This window comes from Parasteatoda tepidariorum, chromosome 7, assembly GCF_982258835.1.
Source record: "Parasteatoda tepidariorum strain Cologne lab strain chromosome 7, Ptep-v5.0, whole genome shotgun sequence".
NCBI lineage: Eukaryota > Metazoa > Arthropoda > Arachnida > Araneae > Theridiidae > Parasteatoda > Parasteatoda tepidariorum.
Window position 1 is genome coordinate 5296718 of NC_141761.1, and position 26367 is coordinate 5323084.

Sequence of the window (26367 nt, forward strand, 5' to 3'; positions counted from 1 at the left end):
GACGACCTGCACGCGAAGTCGAGCACTCTACGGTAGAACAGTTTAACGAGGACCCATACCGCTCACCCTCGATTCTTCTCAGACTGATCCAAATTATCACCCACCCGCACACTGTCCGCAGCTAGTGATGCTTGACTTCGGTGATATCTTGGGAACTGTATCTTAACGATCTGTCCACTATGGGACATTCAATAAATCGGAAACGCTTTTAAGTATTGCAAATATAACTTAGTTTAATTTAGACATAATTTTGGAAATGTTCATTTAGAAAATCCCCTACCTTCCTCTATACGTCCCCCCCCCCTTTTTTTTAGGCAAAAAGGGCAGTTTTGTGGGGTGGAATTGAATTTCTTCTAAATAGACAAGTGAGGCATTGTTCCCAGCGTACACTGAATTAAACGAGATTAATCCTCAAGAGATCGCACTAGTTGAGAAGTTATAAGCATTTCATATACAAAAAGTACAAATTTGTACTAGTACCTATTACATATGAGACGTTGTTTCCGTCAATTTTTTCAAGGTGAATCGAAAGAAATTATACACAAGTCATTAGAATACACAGTGGGCCAGCATCCAAGGTTTCTTGGCCAAAATTAGTATTTCGCTAAAATTTGTTTCAAAATTTGGAGGTTTTTATTTAAAGGTTTTTATGTGCAGGTAAGTTGAATTCATAGTTTAAATTTTGAAATACACTAAAAATACCCAAAAAAAAACAAAATGGCGGCTGAAATATGACGAGCAAAAATAAAAGTAATAATATAGTACGTTTAAATAATTAAATATAGCAATGAAAATATAATAATTTTCGTCATTTTATATTAAAAATGAAGAGCCAATTATATTTCCGAAGTAATATTACAAAATAATGCGAATTAATTACAAAATAACTCAAAAAAATGAAACAAAACAAAATTTTTGTTTTTCGGTATATTCAGTCCACCATTGCAATACGGGCAAAATGGGGCAGGTTTTTTCGAAAGAAGAAACGTCAAAGAAGACAACAAAAAAAAGTTTAGCTTATTACCTCGTGGAACTTTTTGGAACTTAGTTTCCAAAGTCATTCAAACATCGTCAAATGATAAGATATAAACTATAAGTTTGTCAAGAGTATTAACTAATCCAACAAATTGAAAAATTTTATTATAATTTCAGACTAATTACTCTGATAAAAATGTAACAGTAAGGTGAAATTCCTATGTATATTTCTGAAATAAAACTTTAAAAGTTAAACTTAAAAAAATTTTTAACATATTTTTCATTACATTGTACTCTCGCCGGTCCAAAAAGTAGATTATAATGTTTGGAATGTTTATGAATACTTAATTTGGACTATATTAAAACTGCCTACACATATTTTAGTTGAAAATTTAATTTTTGACTTTTGCCCAAAGATCATGGTCTTCTGGCCCACAGTGGAATAGTTCAAAAGTTGTTTTAATGACTTGAGTTTAGTATCATTCGATTCAGCAGTGCCTAAACATAAAAACAGTGCATAATTTCCTTTATGTAGCTATATTAAATTCACAAATACGTACCATTACAAATTTGTACTTTTTATAAATAAAATATTTATGACTTCTAAACTATTAGTACAATTCCCTTTGTGAGTGACCTCATTTAGCTCAACGTGGAAAAATACATCGGAAACAATACCTAACTTGCCTGTCTAGAAGAAATTCAATATTCTCCTTTAAATCGACTCCATCTAGAAAGGGGAGATGTACAGATGAGTAAGTCTAAATTTACTCATATACCGTACAGATGTACAGTAAGTCTAAATTCACTATACTAAATAGCGTTTTTTATTGATTGATTGTTAAAATACCTTTATTTTCGCTAGTTTAGATTTTAGTGATAATTTCTTATTTTTGATGACTTTGTCGTTTGACGATAGATTGTCAATTGACAACATGAAAGCTTCAAAAAATGTTGGGTCCCGCAGTGGACTGATCGTTAAGACACGGTTCCCAGCAGATCACCAAAGTCAAGCATCACTGGCTGCGGTCAGTGTGAGGGTGGGTGACCACTTGGATCAGTCTGCGTAGGGACCGAGAGTGTGCGGTATTGGTCCTCGTTAAACTGTTCTACCGTGAAATGCTCGACTTCGCGTGCAGGTCGTCGGGCTACCGAAGCGGGTGTGCCATCCCCTCTGCAGAGGATCAAAATTGTGATGGCATGTCTTCGGATCATCTTCAGGGATGTTTCCCAGACAGTCGCCAATAGCCCATTGTGCAGCTCTAGTGCGACGTAAATAAACAACAACAATAAATAAAATTATAACAAAACTTATTTTTCCTCTTTTGGATTTGGACATAAGCCAATCAACTTTGTTTATTCAAAAAAATTTGTAATGTTTGCGATTGCGACTTCTTTTTTTAAAATCATTTAGCACTCCATTTTATTAAAGAGTATAATCGTGTTTTTTAATTTTCTTTCAATATTGTCAGTTGAATATATTATCGAATATCATAATTCTTTTGTTTTTATTTTTAAGAAATTAAACCTTACTTTGTTTTTTCGTTCAGAATTCGGTAATTATTCAATTTAACTTTATTATTTATATGAAATAATAATGATAAAAAATAGTGTTGTTTTAAAAGTATTTTTTTTTTTTGTTTAATTTATTTAGCACTTTGTTTAAAGCATACAAATAATTTTTAACGAACTTATTTTTGGAATTTTTTTTCTATATTGTTAGGTAAATATATTCATAAATTTCAATTTTATTTATTTTTTTATTAATTATTTTTAAACTAAGAAATCTTTCGTTATTTGCACGATCATTTATAGAAAATATACCATTAATATCTTTCTTAAGCAAAACATATACATCAAATTCATAAATTGATTTAAATCAATCTGAGTGTGAAGTTTTGATAGAAATCCGACTTTCTGCGCCTTACAAGTATTTGAATTTCAAAAATACTATATCGCGATATATCGCTATATCGCGATGCAAAATTGACGATGCATCACGATATAAAATTTCTTGTATCTCCCAGTCCTACCTCTGAGGGTACAGAACTGGAGATGGATCGTTCTCTGCTTTAGGTCTAAATTACGATCTGTGGATGTATGAACGGGTCCGCCCAATAAACAGGTGTGACAGAAGTCCATAGTCTTGGCCATAGATGGCGCTTCTGGAAAACAAGAACAATCGCACCCTTCTACCTTAACAAGCATACGAGAGAGAGAGAGAATTGAATGGTTCCACTTTTGTATAAACTCCTTATTGACGGGGAATTTGTAATCTAAAACATTAGGCCCATTTTTATAATAACTTTTACATTTCGGTACTGTACATGTATAAATATAATATTATTTATACAATGATATAAAGAATAGCATATCCGACGGACATACCGAAGCTGCTGTTCAATAACAAATATTTAAAATTGTCGGTTTTAATCAGTTAAGAGCTACTATTTGTGACGTCGCTAAAAGACCTTGGAGATCTCAACGGCCTTATTTCTCGGAGGCTATGGTTCAGAGCCGGAGTTTTTTCTTTTAAGGTTAAATTTTATTTTATAACCGTGGTTGAACAGCCAACCCAATTTTATGGGTTTACTGACTACTAATATTCAACTCCGCAGCCTTGTAATTTTTAGCCCAATCCAGAAGACCTGGATTGAGTATTGGGAGAAATTTTCCTTCGTGATGGACTTTTTGATAGAGCTATCCCGCATCTGCGTTACATGGAGAGGAAGACCACGAGAACCTCGCATTGATAACCTGACGGCAAAGGGACTCTAACCCATGAATCGTCTACTACTGAGGATATTTCTTGTTAGTATTGTGGTCAGTGCAAGCGGGATTCGGACCCGGTTCGCCTCATTGGAAGGCGAACACTCTATCCCCTTAGCCATCGCGGCTCTTTAAGCTTAAATTCGTGAAATCTCAAAAACATAAACGCGTTTTTTGATAATGTACTATAAAGTAGATGAGCCGTGGTGGCTCAGGGGATAAAGCGCCCGCCTTCTAACGAGGTGAACCTGGTTCGAATCCCAGCTGTGACAAGTCGATACAAAATCCGCACCGACTACAGTGCTGACGTAAAATGCCCTCAGTGGTAGGCGGATCATTGGCCACCTTGTTGTCAGGCTAATCGTGGTAACTTTTCTTCTCCATATTGCGCCAATGAGGGTTAGTTGCATCAAAAAATCCTCCACGAAGGTAAATTTCTCCAAATACGTGATACAGGAGTTCCCTTGGGCTCTGGATTGGGATCAAAATTACTTGTAATAGTGTGCCCTACCAGAGGATAATTATAGGCTACACAATGTTGCCCTTTAGGTTACTATGTATATATGTGTGTGCTAAATAGCGTTAAAATGAGGAAATTCGAAACCAATATTTTGTATTACAAGATGGCCCTATTTCTCCCCTTAATATTGAAATTGAACCACGTATTATATTACCGGGTACTAGTGTACCCTACATGATTTTAAAGGAGATAATTACATGCTTAATAGGGGGCCCACAATGTGGCCCTATAAGTTACTAATTTATTTTTTTATTGTTCTTTACTGAAAATAAATCGACACGTATTTTTGCGTTTTTGTTTAAATTGCATATTTTTGACTTAACGAATTTTTTAAAATTTCGCTTTTTTGAGCGCACGACTTGCAAGTTATTTTTTAACGTATTGTCATCCAACATCAAAAATATTTAAATACACTTTCTTGAAGTGATTTTTCTCAAATTTAAGGAAAATCAACATTAAAATATAAAATTTTTTGTTTTTGACATAAAAAATTTCCTTTTTTGAAAAAAAACTTCTTTTTTTTTTTGCAATTTGGACATCTTTGATTTTTTTTATATTTCGATAATGTGAAGTATAATCAATAATGATAATAATTCCAAATTTTTGGAATGGTAAGACACTTTGTTCGAAAGATATAAACGAAACAGCATGCACGCCTCGCTCTAATTTAGTAGGTAGCGGATGAGTTCGAGAACAGTCGAGCCATATTCTACATGCATACGAATCATTTCACCTCATTTTGAGACTCTATCCCATGAGCCACCCGTGGGCTCGAATCACCAAACTTTCGGTTAAAAATGCTCTACAGTGGAGAAATATTCAATCAACATAATATACTTCATGTATTTTTTGACTCTAAGTTTTATTGCACTTAAGTTGAATATTACAGAGCGCCCCACCTTCAGGTGACCCCCGGTAAGATTAACGTTCAAATGAATGAAAAAAAAGTGCGTAGGAAGTTACGCCGTAGGATAGCCTGGTTGGTAGGGCACTGGGCCCATGTTCAAGAGGTTGTGGATTCGATCCCCGCGGGCGAAGACTCCTTGTGTAGTAAATGGTGACTGGCGCACGTTAAATATGTCGAGTCACAAAGTCCTCCCTGTTCACAAAACAAAGCATACCTTTGGGGGTACTGATCCAAGAATTTCCTTGTCTTTAATATAATATCAGGTCAAGTTTGGAAATTATAGTTAAATATTGAAGGGAGATATGGGGCCATTTATATGTACAGTATATGAGCAAGAATTTCTCCATTTTACTGCTATTGTATGTGATTAAAAATAATAATTTTTAAAAAAATGTTTCACTTAAGTTACAAGATTTCAAAATAAATAAAAAAAAGCACATTTATTTTTATTAAATATAATTTTTAAATATTGACCGAAGCTCGAGTCCCGAACCCTCGGGACTAGAAATTACTTGTTTCCTAACACTCAACCCATAGATGCAGAAGGGGAAGATAAATCAGTTCACCTGAAGGGCGTCAGGGTAAACTTGAACATTGTAGTCTTTACTCTATATTCGCGCCATCTAATGATCATTTATATAACATTTTGTTCTCAAATATTTTTATAGAATTATCGAAGAGCTTGGTTTTGAGCATAACAATATAATGTAAATAATTTTTAAAAATTGAATCTTCAACGATATCATTGTTCAAAATGATATTTATTTATAAGGAACGACGGTGCGAAATAATATTTTTTTTTATTGAACACTTCGTATTTTTACATTTTCCACAATTTCCAAATAAAATTATCAAATATCATGAAGTATTTTTCGTAATTTTTTTTTATTTGTTTGCAGATTTCAAAGAAAATTCTTTTCGTTCAAAAATAAAAAGGTCAAAATTAAGTCAAGGCAAATCAGTTAATTCATAAATTAAGGAATACATAAAACGTTTTTAAATTAAATAATCATCTATATGAAAAATAAAATGAAACAAAAAAATAAATATGTTTACAATAGTTTTAAAAAAATTTCTTTAGAGCTGACATTTTTGTAATTATACCTTATGATTTTATTTAAAAGAAATTAAAGGCTAATAAGAATACTAAGTTTTCTTGCAAGAAATTTACACAATTGGCATATTTGGAATTGCTTTACAATATAAGTTTGGATTGCTTTATTATTTCAGTTTTAATGGTACTTTTATTCAATTGTTAATTCCTTTACTCTAACAATGTATTTTTAATGTATTTTTATTAAAACTAAAGTGTATTTATGTGTAATTAAAATTAAGTGTATTTAAAATTAAGTGTATTAAGTGTATTTAAAAAATTAAAGAGAAAACTTTATTTTGACTTAATATCAAGAAAAATAAATTAATGCCCAATTATTATTAATCATAATTAAGTTCCTTTAAAAAGTTGTTAAAAATCGTTTCTCACAATATATCATACCTTACAATAAAAAAAACTTATATTTATTGCCATAGAGTATTAGTGTAACTAACACAATTTCAAACTCTACACATACTATAAATAATAATAATAATGTATGGATACCATTACTCATTCTTAGGAAGGATAATATTTTTCCTCACATCATAAAAACTTTTCATATAATATAAATTTTCTAAACTTTTAGTCACTTGTTACATTTAAGGCCTTTTTTAAAATTTTCAGGACAAATTTTTAAGGTCATACAAATTATGCTGTTATCTCTATCTATTTGTTTAATTGACTTAATCATATGATTTTGAAAAATAGCAAAAGGTTGCATGGTCCTGCAAACAAGGTTAAAAATCAAAAATTAATAATATAAAATTTCTACTAAAAACTAACTAAAACTTAATAATTTTGTTAAATATCTTATGATTATTGTATACATACCTAGATTTAAAATCAGGAAGGAAAATAATTTCTAACCTTCTATAGCAACCTTTTCCATAAAACTCTACTTATAAAACTCATTCAGCTAGGATATAGTATATACTCAGATTACAATTAAACCAGGCAATAGCTCTTGCTTCACTGTCCACCATTTGGTCAAGAAGTAATCCAACTAAATATTTAAACTATATTGGATCTTTGGCAATATCACTGAAACCCTAATATAGTTCACCATTTAGTTCACGTTTGGATATGTTGAAAATCTGAAAATATAGCTTAAATCTACTGGGATTTTATAAAATAATTTTCAAGCAGAAACTAAAAAATAAATAAAAGAGTGTAGTTTTAGATAAAAAAAATATACTATGCAAAAATATAATAACATATAGGACTATAAAAAAATATAATACTATGTGAATGTAATGTAGGACAAAATCAATTTTAAAAAAACTAGTAATTTTGAAAAAAAATTACTAAAAATCTTGCAATTTATTCAATCATCAAAGAATTCATTTTAAAAATAAACTATTGTAAGGACGCAAGACGATGGCAGAAAAACACCATCATAAAGAGCTCAGTATTTTTAATCATACTTTCACATTAAACATTTAACAATAAAGGGTAATAACATAACATTATCTAAAAAAAAAAAAAAAAAAAAAAAGAACTACTCAAATGAGTGGGAAAAAGGGAACCATGATGGTTCGCAGAGCTCGTCTTGCGTCATCTCCAATTAAGTCAGAATGAAGATTATTGTTACTGTTTTTGCGGATAGAGGGGTAGCGCCATCTGGTGCTACAAATTAACTATCCGTTACACTATGAATATTGTTAAATACATACCAAAGTAAAACATCATACAGGAAAGTAATTTTCACCACATTCTAGAAATTATGGCAAACAATAATAATAACAACAATTAATAATTAATAATATCAAAGTTCCAGCATAGAAATCAAAGTACAGCTTTCTCAATGCATGCTAATAAAAGCATGCATTGAGAAAGAAAATATTATAAAATTTTTAAAAATAAATAAATAACAAAACTGTATTTAAACCTATAACTTTCCCAGCTTCAGCCTGATGCAAAAATCACACGCAACATAAAATTAATTATTATTATATTTATAAATAATAAAATCTTGATGAAAAATTTCAAACATTAATAAAAGCATGCACTGAAAAAGAAAATATTATAAAAGTAAAAATAAAAAAAGAAAAGAAAAAAGAGTAGTTATAAATCTCTGTACAAAGTTTCCAGGCTCCAGCCAGATGTAAAAATGATATGCAACATAAAATTAATTATTATTATATTTATATATAATAAAATCAATGATGAAAAATTTCAATCATTAATAAAAGCATGCACTGAAAAAGAAAATATTATAAAAGTAATTCTTAAAAGAAAAAAAAAGAAAAGAAAAGAAAAAACAGTACGTATAAATCTCTGTACAAAGTTTCCAGGCAGTAAAAATGATATGCAACATATAATTAATTATTATTATATTTATATATAATAAAATCTTGATGAAAAATTTCAAACATTAATAAAAGCATGCATTGAAAAAGAAAATATTATAAAAGTTATTCTTAAAAGAAAAAAAAGAAAAGAAAAAGCAGTAGGTATAAATTTCTGTAAAAAGTTTCCAGGAAAATGTTTTGTTTATAAATCACATACACAAGCAATTCCAGACATGAACACGTATATCTTATAAATTATAATTTAACATACAGAAACCTACAGAGTTAATCCCAATATACAAAGGTTAACATAAAAGTTAATACAGTGCCCGCCACTAATAAAATCACCGGATAATAAAATGAGCCGCTTTATAAAATCAAATCGGCAAGAACCGAGTCGTTACAATATTAATACATGTTAAAAACATCCTTTAATAAAATCAATGCCGCCGCCTTTTAAAATCAAAATTTTGACTACTTAATAAATCAAAGGTGCAATATTTCAGCTTTTTTTGTTCTTATTTATAAAATTTTATTTTTTCGAAGTTTAAAGATTTTTTTAGAAGAAGCAACAGTTACTCACAAACCTGTGAAACAGGTGTGGTTAGCACTTTCCTGCGATATACATAGTGTGAGAGTTAAGGAAAAATGTGGGTGGTAAGCGACGAGTTCTTAAACCTTCACCTTAAACATAAATTACATAATAAAAAATATGAGTTAAGAAAATAGTTTTAATTCGACAGAATAGATACAAAAAATTAAGTTTTTCTTAAAATACACAGTGAGATGGCAAATAAATGCTTTCAGAAATCTCGATTACTAAATTGTAGTTTATAAGAAAAATTTGAATTTTGTTTATTATGATTTGTTTTTATAAGCTAAAATTCAATACATAAGAACCTCAATCGATCCTTCTCGGGGAACTATTCTTCACAAACCACAGATACAGGAAAACGACGACTGAGGGTTAACTTTTAAGAATTTGGAAATGTATGAAAATTAATAGAATTGTAATAAGTATAAAACATTTAACTGAAAAATTATTCAAAATATTTACAGTGTAAGAAAGGGATAAATAAATGTATTAACTTCCTTAAAAAATTTGGAAATTTTGGTTTTCTTTTTTCTTAGGACAAACAATAAATTTTTAACAGCTGTTACAGATTATAGTTCATTTTCTGAAAGTTACTGTGAATACAGAAAGCTCCTTATTGTTTTTAAGGCTTTCAGACCTCCTGCAAATGTTTGCTTTAATTGGTTGTGTTAAGTTCAGTCTTCATTGGAATTATATTGCACTTCTTCTACTTTTACAACTACTTCTTTAACCGACTACATCACAATGTTTTTATCAATTGATGCATAAACATCAAACCTGTTGCTTCAGGTGTTTTACCCAAATTGTAATAAATCCACACTTTTTCTTTCACTATTAGCATTAGGATTCAGAAGATATTGTTTGTCTTCTCAAAACAAATTAATTTCAATATTTTTATCAAATGTTGGTAAAAATTCTTAACAAGGAAAAAAGTACATGTAAGGAGCATAAATATATCTTGATTAGAGTAAATTCTTTTTAGTGAAATATCATCTTAAAGTAAAAATAAACAGAAATTTAAAAAAATTGCAAGCCATATTATTTCAAAAAATAAAAATACCTTATTTTAAGAAGCCTTGACACTGACTTAGCTTATTATTGAGTAAGTGTACATAACTTAACAAATCTACTCATTATTATTTGTTCAAGATAATGATTTGTGTTAGCCTTTATTTAAATGTTACAAATTAAATTTTAAGTTCATTTTTCTTAATTTAAATTTAAGTTTAATGTTACAAAAAATTAGGCAAAAATCAAAACTTTCTTCTTTACACAGATTTAATATTGCCAATATGCTTTTAAACATTTAACAGTTAAAACATTCGCACAGATTCTGTATTGTAATGCATGAATGAAAGTCTACAAATTTGCTTGCAGTTTATGATCACAGAAAAATAGTAAAAATCTAAGTTGCTGCTTTAAAATATAATAATTTTAATACACTCTCCATTCATTATGTAGAATAAATAAGTACACCTATGTGTCTCAAATTGTTACTATACATTTTTGCATACCTTGAAAGTTTTACTTGTCAGAAAGTATCATCAATAGTTATTTCATTGGACTGTAAAAAGAAAAATTTAAAGTATGGAAATAATTAGCAATTCAAAATTATCACAAAAATTAAAAACCATGTAAGCAATAAAAATTTGAAATGACAGCTTCTTCCATGTTCAAAAAAATACTAGTACATAAAAATAAGGATTGCAAGCCAAAATGAAATAGTACAAAATTTTTAGCAAATACATAACATCTACTATCATTTTTACTAAATTAAAGTCCTGTATAAAATAAAATTATCCAAAAATAACGAACGATGAATACCAAAATGAGAATCACATAGTTTCATACAAGTTATAATTAACAAATTCAAGCAATGTTATTTTTTATTTTATTTTTAATAACGTGCTGCATTTTTTATTGCTGCAAATATTTCAAATTTTTACAAAATTAGTTGGCAAGTAAAAATTTATTACATATGATTTACTTTTTACCTTTAACATTCTCAATCAATGTAACTTTTTATCTGACCAACCAACTAATGAGAAAAATTTGTTCAAAACTTTTGCTTTAAGCAATTTCTAAATTGAATGAATGATACGCAAGACTGAACAGAGATTTCATGTGCCTCTGGTCAAGTTCTACTATTCCTCAAAATACAAAAATCCTATTTTCATATTTGTAGAATGTTTTGTAAAATTTATAGAATATTTGTAAAATACGTAGAATATTTGCAGAATATTTGACTCTTAATACAAAATTGCAGTTTTTACTTAGATATAAAAAACTTTCTTTAAAAAAACTATAATTAATAAAAACTAAATTTTTTAAAAAATTTTTTTGATAGAGCCCTAAGCAGACCCAACCCCAGAACTATGTCCTTCTCCATCACCCCTTGAATACCGCCATAAACAAGAGGACTGAGTGAGGCAACAAGTGAAGTACTAAAGTAAAAATTAAGTAAATTTCATACAAAACAATTTATTATATGCTCGTTATTCATGTAAAAAAAATTCATAGCCAACTTTTAAAGTTTTACAAAAAAAATTTGGAAACATAGATATAAATTTAATACATAAATTTAATACATAAATAATCAAGTTAGTTCATTAAAAAAATATCAGTCTCCAAGTTCAAAAAGAACTATTAAAATTAGAGGACTTTAAAAAATATCAAGAAATTAAAGTTTAGAAATTATATTAAAAATATAATTTTCTAATAAATAAGTTTCAACTATTAAGCTTTTTTTAAAAAAAAATTTTATCTACCACCTAATAGTTGAAACTAAAATCTGCCAATATCATGATAAATGTAGCTGCTCACTTTCATATTATAATAAATTTAAGTGTTAATAATTTTTATACCAGAATAATGGACTTTGAAAATTGTTTCAAGCAGTTTAATCATTCATTTTTCAATTCATTGTAATAATCACTTCAATTTTCCTACATTTATCTACTGACATATCCTGCTTGCAGATACGACAAAAATACATATAAATGTTGACCTATAGAGTCATATTTCATGTAATGGTATATGCTAGGTTAAAGGTTCAATACTATGTTTTAACATGACCAGTTTAATCTTGTTATTATAATACAGATGCAAACCAGGCTCTGATAATCAAGATTCACAGATACATACTTCAGAATAATATTAAGCAAAGGACGGAAACAGATTGAAACTAATCTAGGTACTTTTTCATTTCGATTGCACAAGTAATTTCAGCAACTAACTTATCTATTTTTTTTTCTTTTTTAAAAACATTACTTATAAATAATAATAATTAAAAAAAACTGTTTAATTTATTTGCACTAAGTAAGTCTGCATTGATGACTTTATTCCCTACCCTGGCAAAATAGAAATATACCTAAATTTATTTAAAAACTGTTAACAACTAATTGAAATCTAAAAACCAATAACATGAAAAATATATTCCAATACTCCATGAAGTTAAGAAAGAAGTAAAAAATTAAAAACAGGAGAAGTAAATAGCTAGGAGAGAAAATTACACAATACATGCTCAGCTTAAACATCTATGAGAGTTTGTCAAGCACGAGCCCTTTTGTAGGACATCTGGGGCAAAAGTCTGAATACTACTAGTTTTTAAAGATAGAGCACCGCCAAAATTGACTCCTATTATTATGAGCTAATGCATGTGCTCCGAAGAAGCGTTTGAAATTGGAATAGCTATCGAGGAAACAAATTCTCCTTATTTTCGTCTCCCATTGTTATGCAGATCTGAACAGTCCAATTGATTTTGGCCCTCATTGTTACAGTGTTACTAACAATATTAAAACTTAAATAAATTGTTTAAAAACTACCATTAGCCACCATTCATTAAATTTTTGCCATCTCAAGGGTATTTTTATTATGTTTTAAAATTTTAATATTTTTTTTCCTATTTTTTTGATGAATTTTTACTTGCAATGATACTTTTCATTAAGAATACTTGAATTGATTATAAAACAAATATCTATTAGCTATGAATTATTAAGTTGTTTTGATCAGCTTTCTGACATTTTTATTTCATTGTTCTTTGTGTACTCTTTCTTTGTTAGGGTTTCTATTGACTGCAAAATGTTAAAAAAAAAAAAGGGAATGGATTGCATAATTGGATCGGGGAATGGAATGCATTGGATCTTATTGATAGATATTATTATTAATATTTGATTTTTCTCTTCAATAAATACTGTAATTACAAAACTTGTTGGTTGAAAATACCTCATATACTAAAACATTCATAGATTAAATTTAATAAATGCCGGCCAGGTGGCCGAGTGGTCAGCAGGCCTGACTGCGAAACCAATGGTTGCGGGTTCATATCCAACTTAGTGCATGGATGTTTCTCTGAGTGGGCTATTCTCTGTTGTGTGAATGTGGCCCAACCTATAAACAGGTATCTGTGACAGTGTAGCATGGGTAATGTTGCTCTCCTCCGTGAATTAGTTTTACAGGTGCCCATTGGGTAACTTTAAATGGGCAATACTTCCGGCATCATTCAATGTGAAGGATGAAAGCTCAGTGCCTGTCATTAAGATAAAAAAAAAATCACTTAATAAATTTTAAAACTTATAATTGTTTATTAATTCAAGCATTTACTTCTCTTTTTGCTTGCAAAGAAATTTTCTAAATTATAAAAAGATATTCACTAAGCATTAGGATGATTATGTTGTTTTTCGTCATTCTAAGGATATTTTAATTAGATTTTTTTTTTCAGTTACTTTTTTTTGGTTGGATTGCAATAGACTACAAAAAATTTATAAAAATTATGGTAATAATGTCATTGATATTACGATAAGTTTTAAATTTTTCTTTTCAAAAATTATGTGATAAATACTGTACTCACAAAACTTTTCAATTGAATAAACATTATATTCCATAACATTCTAATGAGATTGAATTGTTTACTTAATAAAATGTTTAAAACCTAAAATTGCTCATAACTGCATGCATTTATTTTAAGGAAAAATAAATAAAGGTCAATAAAGATACATAATTAAAAGAGTAAATAGCTTAAAATATTTACTCTATGAATTAATTCAAATTGCTGCAGCAAATTTGCTTAACTGAATTCTTACAAATGAAATTTAACCACTAAATATGTTCTTTTTTTACTCCATTAAATATATTTTAAATTTTAACCTTTGAAAAAGGGTAATATTATTCAACAAAAATCAAATTTATTTTCCAAGATGTATGTGTTAATTTTTTTAACAAATTATTTAAAAATATGATTATCCATGTTTTTTTATTATTATTAAAATATCTTTTGGTATAAAGTTTATTTTATTTTTTTATACAATTTATTTACAACTACTTATTTTTTTACACAATTTCATGGCAAAAAATACTATTTAATGAATTAAGAAACATATTTAGAATTAAAATTATTACGATTACACGTAAAGAGAAGGGTAATAACAGAAAATTTAAAAAAATAGGTATGCTCTTTTTTTAATTTATGGTAAATAGTATTTGTTTGAGTATAAGTAAGAATATATAATATAAAATAAGAATTGCCAATAATATGTACATTTTGGCTACGAACAATTTAATCAAAGATATAAACAGCTTTATTTACTTATTTGTAAATATCAAAAATGAAATAAAAAACTATATTTTTATACATAAAATAGAGTTTTATACTGTAACTGTCAATATAATTTCTACAGGTAACATTCCATAGAAATATACTTTTAAAAAATGTGCACATGCATATCAGAAAAGAAAGTGATGTATTTTTTTCAAATCTGTATTATTTAAATTAAAGTAATGTAAGAAGAAGAAAAAAACATAGCGCTGAGACATAAGCACAGGAAAAATTGTTAAGAATTCAAACATTCCTTTCAGAAATCTAAGACTAATTACTTTTAAGCTTACAAAATTATTACAAATCAAATTTATAATAACACATGCCACCAAAACGTTTTGAGGGAGCATGCATGAGCTCAAAGCAATAGGATCTGATTTTTTAGGAACTCAGTCTCGTGAAACTAGTTTAAATAAAGAAGATTGCAGATTTAATAAAAAAAAGTAAGCTGATAAAGAATTATGGTGGCTAAAAAAAATTAAATACTTGAATGAGCAAATGTTAAATTGGTGGGTCTGTTTGTATTCCTGAGATCTTGAGGGCCTCAATTCAGAGTTTAAATCCGCTGCCGAATTCATAGTTTGTGATGTCACAAAAAGTTTAATCGGTTCAGTTGTTTTGGAATCAAAGCAAATTTGGGTGCTTCAGAGAAATGAGAGTCAACTATATTCACTAAAAAATTTAAACCGATTTTGTCTTTGAATAGTTTAGAAAGTCGCTTTATTTTAATATATTGATGAAACTTAACAGTTGAAAAAGTTCAAAGTCAAATATTCCAACTAACTGTCTATTTGATCACAACACAAAATAGAGCAAAATACAACATAGCTAATTTTAAATATGGACACAGGCGAAAATATTTATCAATGTGGTGATTGTAATAGTTTTACTACTAAAAGTTTTGCTGAAATAAGAATGCGCTCCCTTTACTGCATTGGTTAATTTCATGCTTTGCTTCAAGATATTTTATATTTATTTTTATCCTAGACAATTATCAATCATGTTGAATTTAGTATACTAATTTTGAAGCTCTAAAATATATAGAAATTATTAAATTTTGTTAAAAATACATTGTCAGCAAAGTTATTTAATGCTCAATTAATACTTATCATATTATTCAAAATATAAAAGTAGTTATTAAAAACCTAACTTGCGCTAAAAACTAGTTAGATTTTAGAATGTAGAATAAGCAGTCGTTTTCTCCGGATTTTGTTAGAACATTAAAAGTTAAATATTTACAATTTGGTGCCCGTCTTACCTAAGTGTTTTTTTTTTCATATTCTGACAGAAAACTGGTAAATTATTTATGAGTGAGATTTTTCTAAAAATAAGAAATCAAATTATTATATGTGAATTACAAATCGAAGAAATAATAGGAGAATGTAAGAATTTATGTATAGTAAAAGATCTTAGACAAAGTGCTCAATCAAAGGGATACCTTATTGTATATGAGAACTATTTTTGCAATGAAATTAATTTGATTACTAAAAACAAATTAAAATATTGCTATTTTTCAAAAGTTCTTTTTATTTATTTTTAAATTTGAGGTAATTTTGAAAAAAAAAAAAATAAACAATCAAACAAGCATTATATTTTAAAGGAAAAAATCTTCTAAAACATGAACGAAATTGTTTCTTTTTTTTTTTAAATTCAGTAAAATGCATTCCTTAGTAAAAAAAAAATTTCTGTCATTCAATACCATTTACTTAAAGAGACTAACATTTTCTAGTAACTAAATTCAAAATTTAATCATGAGTAAATTAAATGATGAAATATTATTTTTTGTATGGAGCCCTGCCATTTATTTTTGGGTAAATAAGTTTTATTATGTACAATAATGTTTTAATTCATAATTTTATTTTGATGATATATGTAAAAAAAAATTTCAAGAGTAATACTATTGGGTCTTAACTTTTGAAGGATCTGGCTTTATTATGATATGTCTCAGACTTTGAAAATTATAGACAGTTAGATTAGCTAGTTTAAAATGGTAAATCTGGAGGCTCATCAAATTAATGACATAAAACTAGACATTTTTTCAAATTGTTTGTATTGATTTTTTTTTTTAAAATTTCAAAATTTTTTTTTTTAAAAATAAAGAACAAATTTCATTAATTTTCTTGTTTCGATTAACTCAACAAATCATTTTAAACAATTAGTAGCTATTATGTACATAAATTTCTCCATTACAACATCATCCGTGAAGCAAAATGCATAAACATATAGACAAACAAATTAGGCTAATTTTTCTGAAGAATCCGAAAAAGTTCATAATTAAGATTTCAAAGGTTACCCTCATCCTGCACTCAGGGGTGGAAGATCAAGTTTGTTATCTTTGACTGCTTATTTAAAATATTGCTTAAATCATGTTGAAATAAATTTTACTTATGTAGTTATTATTTAAAACAATTCCTTTTGCAGACAAAACCAATTGTGCTTTTATATGCTTTGCGAGGTTCTTTTGTGTTATTCATAATTATTATTTCTTATCAATTAGTTTTATTATTTACTAAAACATGTATAGCTACTTGTAATATTCGAAACAATGTAGCTTCGAAAATAATATTTGTAATAAATTATTTTTAATGTTTGATGAATTCTATTGCTAATTATAAAATATATTTTAATTTCAGCTGTTCTTGCTTTCTTTTAAGCTGTAATGTCACATTCTCCAAGACATGACTGCAAAACGAGATCCTGGAAGTAAATGGTACAGAAATTCTCTTTATTGATCCTAAGTTTAATTGGAAAGTGTTTATCCAGCCTTTGATTCAACTATGGTTAAAGAAAATATGAAACTGCTAAAGAAAAGTTCTCATGTTTTGCTACTGCAGGATGGGAGGTTGTTGTGACCTTTTATACATTTTTACTGTTGGCCAATTCGTCATATTTATACAAATTCAATTACTCATGTTTTATTTAAACATGCCTTTGTTTAAATTTCTTATTTATTTGCAATATTTAAACAGTTAAGCACTGAGGATTCATTTCAAAACTGGTGAGTTCAGTAAACTATTTCCTAGATTTTCTTTTAAAATATTTATATTTGGTTCAAACTAAGAAAATTAAAACTTATTATAATTTATTCCAATCAAAGTTTTAATTACTTTAGATAGAAATTATTTCTATTTTTATATATGTAAAGGTTTATACTGGTGAAAAGCTTCATTTTGAAATATTTGCCAAGCAACTCGCCAAGCTTTGTTGCATTATTATAACATAAAATATAATAATCATTGTATTTTTTTATTATTAAATTTCTATCTTTATTTCAGTTGATTGTTAAAGCATGTGTTTGATTATTTGAAAAATTTATTTTATTTCTATTATTATTGAAATAATTATTTTAAAAAAACAAATTCCCAAATCCCTTATCTGTTTCTACATTAATCCCTCTTTTTTTGGTATATGATGATTTGCATAATATTTTGTTTATTATTATTCAATGTTAACTATGGATACTTTACTTTTTATTTATACTTTACATTTATCTATTGACACTTTACTTTTCTACAATGGTAGTAAGTATGTAAGTTTACCTTACTAATTTTTCAACATACTTTCATTTTTAATAGTCTTCATTTATAAATACAATTAATTTTTTTAAAACAAATTTCAGCCCGAACATTAAAGCTACAAAATCAAATATCTGCCATGTTTCATAAGAATAATCTTAGAACTATAATCAAAATATCTGACAAACTTAAAATCAGTTTATAAGGGATGCCTGAAGGCTTAACTGATTTCAAATTAATGGTATTTAATCCCCCTTATTCTAATATGTGCATTCTAATGTTAATGTGTAAAATTTTATCATGATAGTGATTTCTTTCTTTTATTTTAGATATTTTGTCGAATCATGCAAGGTTTTTTTGGTGAAGAAGGAAAGAGATGTAAAATTTTTATGAATGAAATAAAAAAATAAAAAATGTAAATGAATAATGTTCGAAACATTTCACTTGGTATTAAATGTTTAACTTCTTCAATTGATTCTTGCATTATTTAAAATGCAAAACACATTTAAAGCCTATAACTAAATAATATGGTACATAAAAAATATCCTCTTTATAAAATACTGTTTTTTTTTCCTAGTTATTAATGAATTTATATAGTGTATAATTACAATAAATTTGTCTTAAAATAAATAATGTAATTTTGAACTAAATTATCATATTCATATAATGAATGCTTTAAATTTTACAATAATAAATTGCAAGTATGACATTGAAAATCTTCTTATATTTAAAAAATAATTTTAAAAAGAAATTGGTTTTTCATAAAAATGATATTTCTGATACGCAATGTGAAAATAATGAATGAAAGTTATGATCCCTTAATGCAATGTAAATTAATTTTATGACAATAAATTCTGAGACATTATTTACTGTGTATTTTTTAGACTAAAGTAAAAAAAAAAAATTTATTTGATAGATCTAACAGTTTTGATGTTATAAATATTTTAAGATTAAAAGGTAAGTCAAAAATTGCATATTTCATACATTAAACCCTCATTTCTTTTTAAAAATTATTTCAAAGGACTATTTTATTAGGTTAAGCATAAAATATTGAATTTGAAGTTAGTTATTAAATTTCAATGCGAATTAAATTGCACGAAAATTGAATAACAAGGTGAACTTTGAATGAAATATTGATAGCAAATTAAAATTTTATCTAGGAACACCCAAAAACTTAAACAATAATAAAAATAAATGGATAGGATAATTTTTAAAATTTCACTAACTGTTACTTCTTGACCACTTTGACTCTTGTTTTCTTTGAAATATCTTAAATCTTGTCAAAGGAGAATAAATGTAAACAAAAATTATATCATTAATTAAACTACACACTAATACTGAAATAAAATAAAAATTAATTATTTAATTTATTACCTGTGTACAATTTTTTTAGATCATTCTTATAGTAATTGCAAAATAGTAAAAAAAATTCCCCTTTATTAATCTTGGTTTGATAAGAAATAAAGAAATTGGGAAAATATTTTAAACTTTTTCCACAGAAATTCGCAAACAAAATTTACCTAAAATTAAACAATAACATCATGCAACTTTAATTTTAAAAAAAATATATCATATCAAAAAATATTTAAATCGCTTACTGTTGTATTCATAACACCTATTCCATGAGTACATACAGAATTGGCTATGTGGCGAATATTTATAGTACTCAAATGCTTATTATTACTTGAGCGTTCAACAAATATCCATAAAAAATAAGAAATATAATAAACATAGAATATAAAATCTAATCACATTATAGTTAATTCAATTAAATGGTAATGAGACTTTGAAATAAACAAACATAATTTTGATAAACAAAATATATAACAAAAAATTTTATGCCACCAAAATATAAACAAATGACATAAAATAAATTTTTACCAGCAACTTCCAACAGCTTTATTTTGTTCTCAATTTCTAATTTTTTGTTTTTATTTATGATCTGCACTTTACAAAACTTATTTGCATACAGTGCTAAGAATGTTAAAAAAAATATCAAGCATGTTAACCATTCCAAGCCTCTTCCTGTTCCTTTTTAACTATCATAATTTTAGACGTCAGCCAGATTTTTATAATTCCCAGATAAGTAGCTGACCTTTAAATGCTACATTTTAAGGTAATTATACATTAAATCCAGAAACTTGTTAAATATTAGAACTTTATAAGCAGATCCTGCAGTAATAAATTACCAAGTGTTTTAGTCAGAGACAAGACAATCGCTGACAAAGATGTTCACACGGTTAACGCGTGGAAAAATTATAAAAAGTACTGCAATTTCACGGAGAAAAGCCGCCCTGGTATATACACTGCACCCTCAAAAATCGACCGAAAGAAAAAAGTTTTTCACCGGACACGCCGCAACGAATTTTTTTACAATTAACGAATTTTGAACTTAACGCAGGTATTGATTAAAGACTTGACACATGTGTATATAATTTTAATAGTTAAATAAAAATCAATAAAAGGATATTGAACATACAAAAAAATAAAGACAATCCTAGTATATAAAATAGATTTCAGTAACTTTCTAAGTAAAATTAAGCATTTTCTAATTTTAAACAGAAGTAACCATTAAAATATAAATAAAATAATTAATATATCAAAAACCATTAAAATAAGTATGAAATTTTGTAAAAATAAAACGAATCAACAATCCAAAATCCTGTTTTAGAAATAAACGATAAATTCAAAAAAATTTGTTCAAAGAAAAACTTAAGAATAATTTATTTAGATATCACCTATCACTATATATTCATATCACTGCACGTAAAAATCCCTCAAAATCAGAGCTCTCTGTATCAGAGCAAATTAGCTTTACTAGTTAATTGTTTATTTCGGATTAATCTCCGTCACTCACACTTTCAGACTAACTTTCGGTTTTGTTTTGTCCTGGGATTTCTGCTTTTTTGAAGCCATTTATCAGGTTTTTTTTTCCTCTTTTAATTGCTGACAGCTTAAACGCAGCGTTATAGTTCTTCCTCTTAATGGGAGGCATTTAAAATGGATAACTTAAATAAAGTTATGTTTAAAAAAAAACGAAAATAGCATAAACGAAACAAAAATATTAATTAAAGAAAAATATTAATAAAACAAAAACGCATCAGAATTGAAGATAAAACGTTTAAAAAAAATTTCATAATAAGCTGAGGAAGATGATCAAAATCACACAGAAATATGAGCAATGAAAAAAAAAAAAAACAATAAAAAGCGCTCTCCCAAGCATTTAAAACAAGTTTCTATTTTTAACAATTCCTCCCCCTATTTTTCCTTCTCAAATCCAGTTTCTTTTTTTAATTGACTCCGCCTAGGAGGGTCTTTCTTTTATCCCTGTCTAAAATTCTCACACACATTGATCTTTTCCCTCTTCACAGATCCTCAGATAAAGTTTGAAATTCTTTTTGAACTTTCTAATTGTAAGATTATTGAAGGTCATTCCAAGCTCATCAGCATCCTTTATTCATCAAACATTCACATGTTTTTAACAACCAGTTGAAGAAAAAAGGGGAGTGGAGAGGCATTCAGGACAAGTGGAAGAGACATATTTCCTGGAAACAAGGGAGCATTTGTTTTACAGTTGATGTTATCACTGGCCCCACCCTGATTTTCATCATTTATTCCTTTCTGATTTATGCTTCTCCACTCCACGCCCATTTCTTACACTCTACAGCTGTTCATATGGCAGAAGGGAAAGAGAGACTTCCTTCTCTTGTAGATAGTGGTCTCCAGGAAGTGAGTCCAAAAAAGGATTAGGGAGGGGAAAATTTCAGGTATGCTGACCATTCCTTGGAGTAACATTAAGCATGAAAAAATAAAAAGCACAGTAACAGGTGGAAAAAATGATGATGAAATTTGTGGGGTTTCTAAAAAGCAAAATTTTTTGAAGGAAAAAAAAAGGTAATACTATATAGGCCGCCCCGTCAGATACGCCTTCCTACTAAATTTTCAAGCTTTAAATCAATAACGCTGCGGCCTATCTCCGCGAAATTACGGTATATATATATATAATATTATATATATATACACTTCTCTTTTATTTAAAGTTTACGTGTAATAAGAAAAAACATTGCAATTTTTATTGTATCATTTCTAATATTTGGCTGCAGACTTTCAGAATTTGGCGACACACAAAAGTGCCGCAAACAGTGGTTGAGAAACACTGTTCTAGACAAAGAAAGATATTTCATGCATAATTTTAATAATATTGAATGCAAGCAAAGTTAAATTTTTTTTTAAAAAAACTTCACCAAAAGAGTCATGTCTGTAAAAGAATGAAAATTCAGAAAACAGTATTTTAATTCTTAAAAAAATTCAGAAAACAAAAACAATAAATTCTATTTAATTTAGGCTAAAAATTACTAAGCTAAATTATTCAGTTGAATAAATAAATATTTTTTATACTAATAATTATGATAACAGACAAGGCATAGTAAAAAAAACTCTTAAAAGCTTCATCAACCAAAGAGAACATTCAAAGTAGATTATTTCCTTTTGAAAAGTCTCCATCCATGAATTCCAATTGTGTTACTTAAAAAACGTAAATAAGTGATGACAAATACGGCATGAATTTAAGGACAGCTGTACTTAGTTAAAAAAAAGTTTACAATTTTATTAGTTGATTTTTATAATCTTTATAGAATCTTTTTAGAGTATTTAACATTTAAGTACACTTTTAAGAGTATTTAACACTTAAGATACATGACAGAAGAGAAACATTTTAGGGTTTATTTAAAGAATCACTATGCTTTAACTTCCCTCAAACTTAACACTTTAAATACTATTTTTCTAAAATACTGTCAAAACTTATCAATAAATATTATTGTGAATACTACTTTTCTTCTTTATTCTTATAATTTTATATTTTTCAACTTGGAAAGTATCCTACAAATGTTTAATAATTAATTTAATACACAAAAATTATGTAAACTTTAACATCTTCAAGAAAAAAATATTTTTCAGATGGCAAATATATCCGGAAGAAAAGAATCCGAAAAAAAGGGGGGAATTAATAATATACCAAAAAATAAAAGACATAATCTTTTCAAATGCTCACACGATTACATCTTCAAAAAAAAAGAGTGCTTGCCAATATTTTATCAATATAGCCAAGCAAAATATATCAATACAATAGAGTGAGGAGAAATTAAAAAAATTACAAAAATTTACAACAAATAGTATAGAACACATTAAGTAAAAATATAATGTAAAGACAGAAATTAAAATAAAAAAACAGAATAAAATATAAAATGAAATCTATAAAGCGAGTAACGAATGAACTTACATAAACCAGTAATTTTTCAAGAATGATTTAAAATATTTTCGTAACAAGATTGCCAGATTACAAAATATGAAAACAGAAGTGCAAATTGAGGTAAAAGCATAAATAGAGGGTTTTTGTTCTATAGTGCTTTCTTACTGCAGTACTGAAGTGCGTTTGATTTGTTTGTTGCCAAGGATGGGCATGAAAATGGATGTGCGCAAGGTAATATTATACTGGATAAAGTTGAGACAAGTTGACAAGAGAGTTGACAAGTTTTAGAAAATTCACTTTTATTTAGAAAAAAATAAAATAAAATAGAAAAGACAAAGAAACATGAATTGCCTGTTATGTAAATAATTTTAGCTACGGATTTGCCCGCAATGAATTTGCACATGGTAAAAATTATATAATTTAACAAAGAAGTTTTTTAGTAAATTTACTTACAATAATATACAATTAACTAAATGATTTTATATAGAATTTAATTACTTAAGTATCCATTGTTTATTATCGAATTTTGAAAAATTTGTCTATTTGTTTTTTGGATAAATAAACATTACTACAAATTCTTTTAATTCTATTCATTTGATTAAAAATGGTATTTAAATAGATGTTTTTAGAAACATTAGAATTCCAAGTAATTAGTTTATTTATATTAAAACTAAAATAATTTCTTTTATCGTATAAATCAACAAAACAGATATTTTCTTCTTTTATAATACCCAATTCTAAAAAATTAAAATTAATATCATCCTCATGATTATAAAGCAAGATTAATTTCTCACGGTAAATATTATTTAATAAAATAGTACAATCTTGAAAATTAAGGATAATTAAATCATCAATAAATCTAAAAACAAATTTAACATTAAGAGTATAATTTTTTTCATAATAGTGCAAAAATAAGTTAGCTAAGAGAAATGAAAAATTTAATCCTAGTGGTATTTCGTCAATTGGAAGAAAAAAATCTTTTCCATTGTAAAGATAATTATTAAAAAGATAAAAATAATCAAAAACGCAACTAAGGATATTTTTAAAATGATAGTAATAATTCAAAAGGAAATCTTTTAGTTTAGAAAGGGGAATGCTATTGAAAAGATCCTGGAAATGAAAGTCGCAATAGAATTAATTTTATTCTGTTAAATAAATTCTAAAATCGTATGATTATTAGTGATAATCCAATAAAAACCTTCTTTAATAATATTGTTAATAATTTTATTTAAGTATTTAAAGAAAATTGTGCCAGGTTTAGTTCGGTAATTATGTTAGACCCACATGCGATTGTTCTAAATTTTATAGGAATTTTATGAAATTTAGGACTGATTATTAAGTAAGGAGATTGTATATTGCTAATTTTAATTTTTAACCTCTTATGTAAAGCCAAAATTTTTTGATGTCAATATTATTATTTAAATTACTAAGTTGAAAATTTTTACTATTTTTTAACTCGGTATTTAAAAGTTCAACATAGAATTTTTTACAGAAGATTACATAATTATTGTTAGCTTTGTCTATAGGGGTAATTACAAATTTTTTTTGTAGTTGCTTAATTGATTGAACAATTTTAGAAAAATTTGTTGAATTGTTATTTAAATTATCCTCATTATTGAAAACAAAGTTTTTAAAGTAATAATAAACACCCTATTTCCATTCTGTTAACAAACCTAAAGATTAAGAGAATCTATTCGATATCTTTAAACAAAAACTATTGAGATCATTAAGAAAGTATCTTGGAATTTTATTAACTGATGTATGGTAAATGGTCTAAATTTTGTGCCTTTTATCCTTAAATTCCTAAGTTCTAAATTTTCTATAATATTTAAATTACCAGTAATAATATGTTTATGATGTATATCAACAAAATTAAAATATTTCTCTTTTTCACAGTGACTTTCATAATCGAATATATTTATCTTCCCTAAATATTTGCTTATATCATTATAATTAACTATAATTCTATCAAGAGATTTATTATATTTAAAGCTTTAAACTATGTTAAAATTAACTATTAACTATGTCATACCTGCCAACCCGCCAGGGAAAAAAATAGGAACACGTCACGCGGTCGCGACATTAAAGTTTACTTCTTACACTAAATGTTTGCATAATTGTAACTGTATAAGATTTAATGTAACAATTATTATTGATTATAATACATATCAACTGACAAGATTTCTGATTATTATTATTATTCAACAAACTAATTAAACAGAAATGATAGCTGATTTTAGTAATTTAAAACATATTTAAAAGCAAAATATTTTATTATTACTCAAACATATGTGACAATAAACAGATATAAAAAAATAATCAATTATTCTTGTTAAGTGCTACAGTTGTAGCAGATTTGGCTGATTTTAAAAACTTTTCATCAAACACTTGTCTATAACAAGGCTGAATCATTTGGGACTTGGTAAATCAAAATTGCCTGCAAAGTAGACGCATTCATGCTACCCCTAAACTCAGTCTCATTTTTTGGAAACATCGTACAAAACAACTTTGATGCATGGTCCGCAGCAGCTAACGGAATATTGTGTTCAAGGAGAGATCCTGTGAACAATAGTTCGCTTCTAATTGATTGTAGATCAATAGTGGATGACACAAAATTGGAAATTTTTGCTGACTTTTTCATATTGGTATATGCGGTAGCATGCTTGGCTGTTTTCCCGTGTGAAATGATATCACACTTTCCGCCATGTGCTATACTAATGTCTGTATTGCAAGCAATACATAACGCGTACGATGTCCCCTTTCTTGATTTTTTGATGAAATCAAATTCTTCACTATAATTGTCGCAAAAACACTGACTTCGCCGAATTTTTGACATTTTTTCAGATTACCACGTGGAA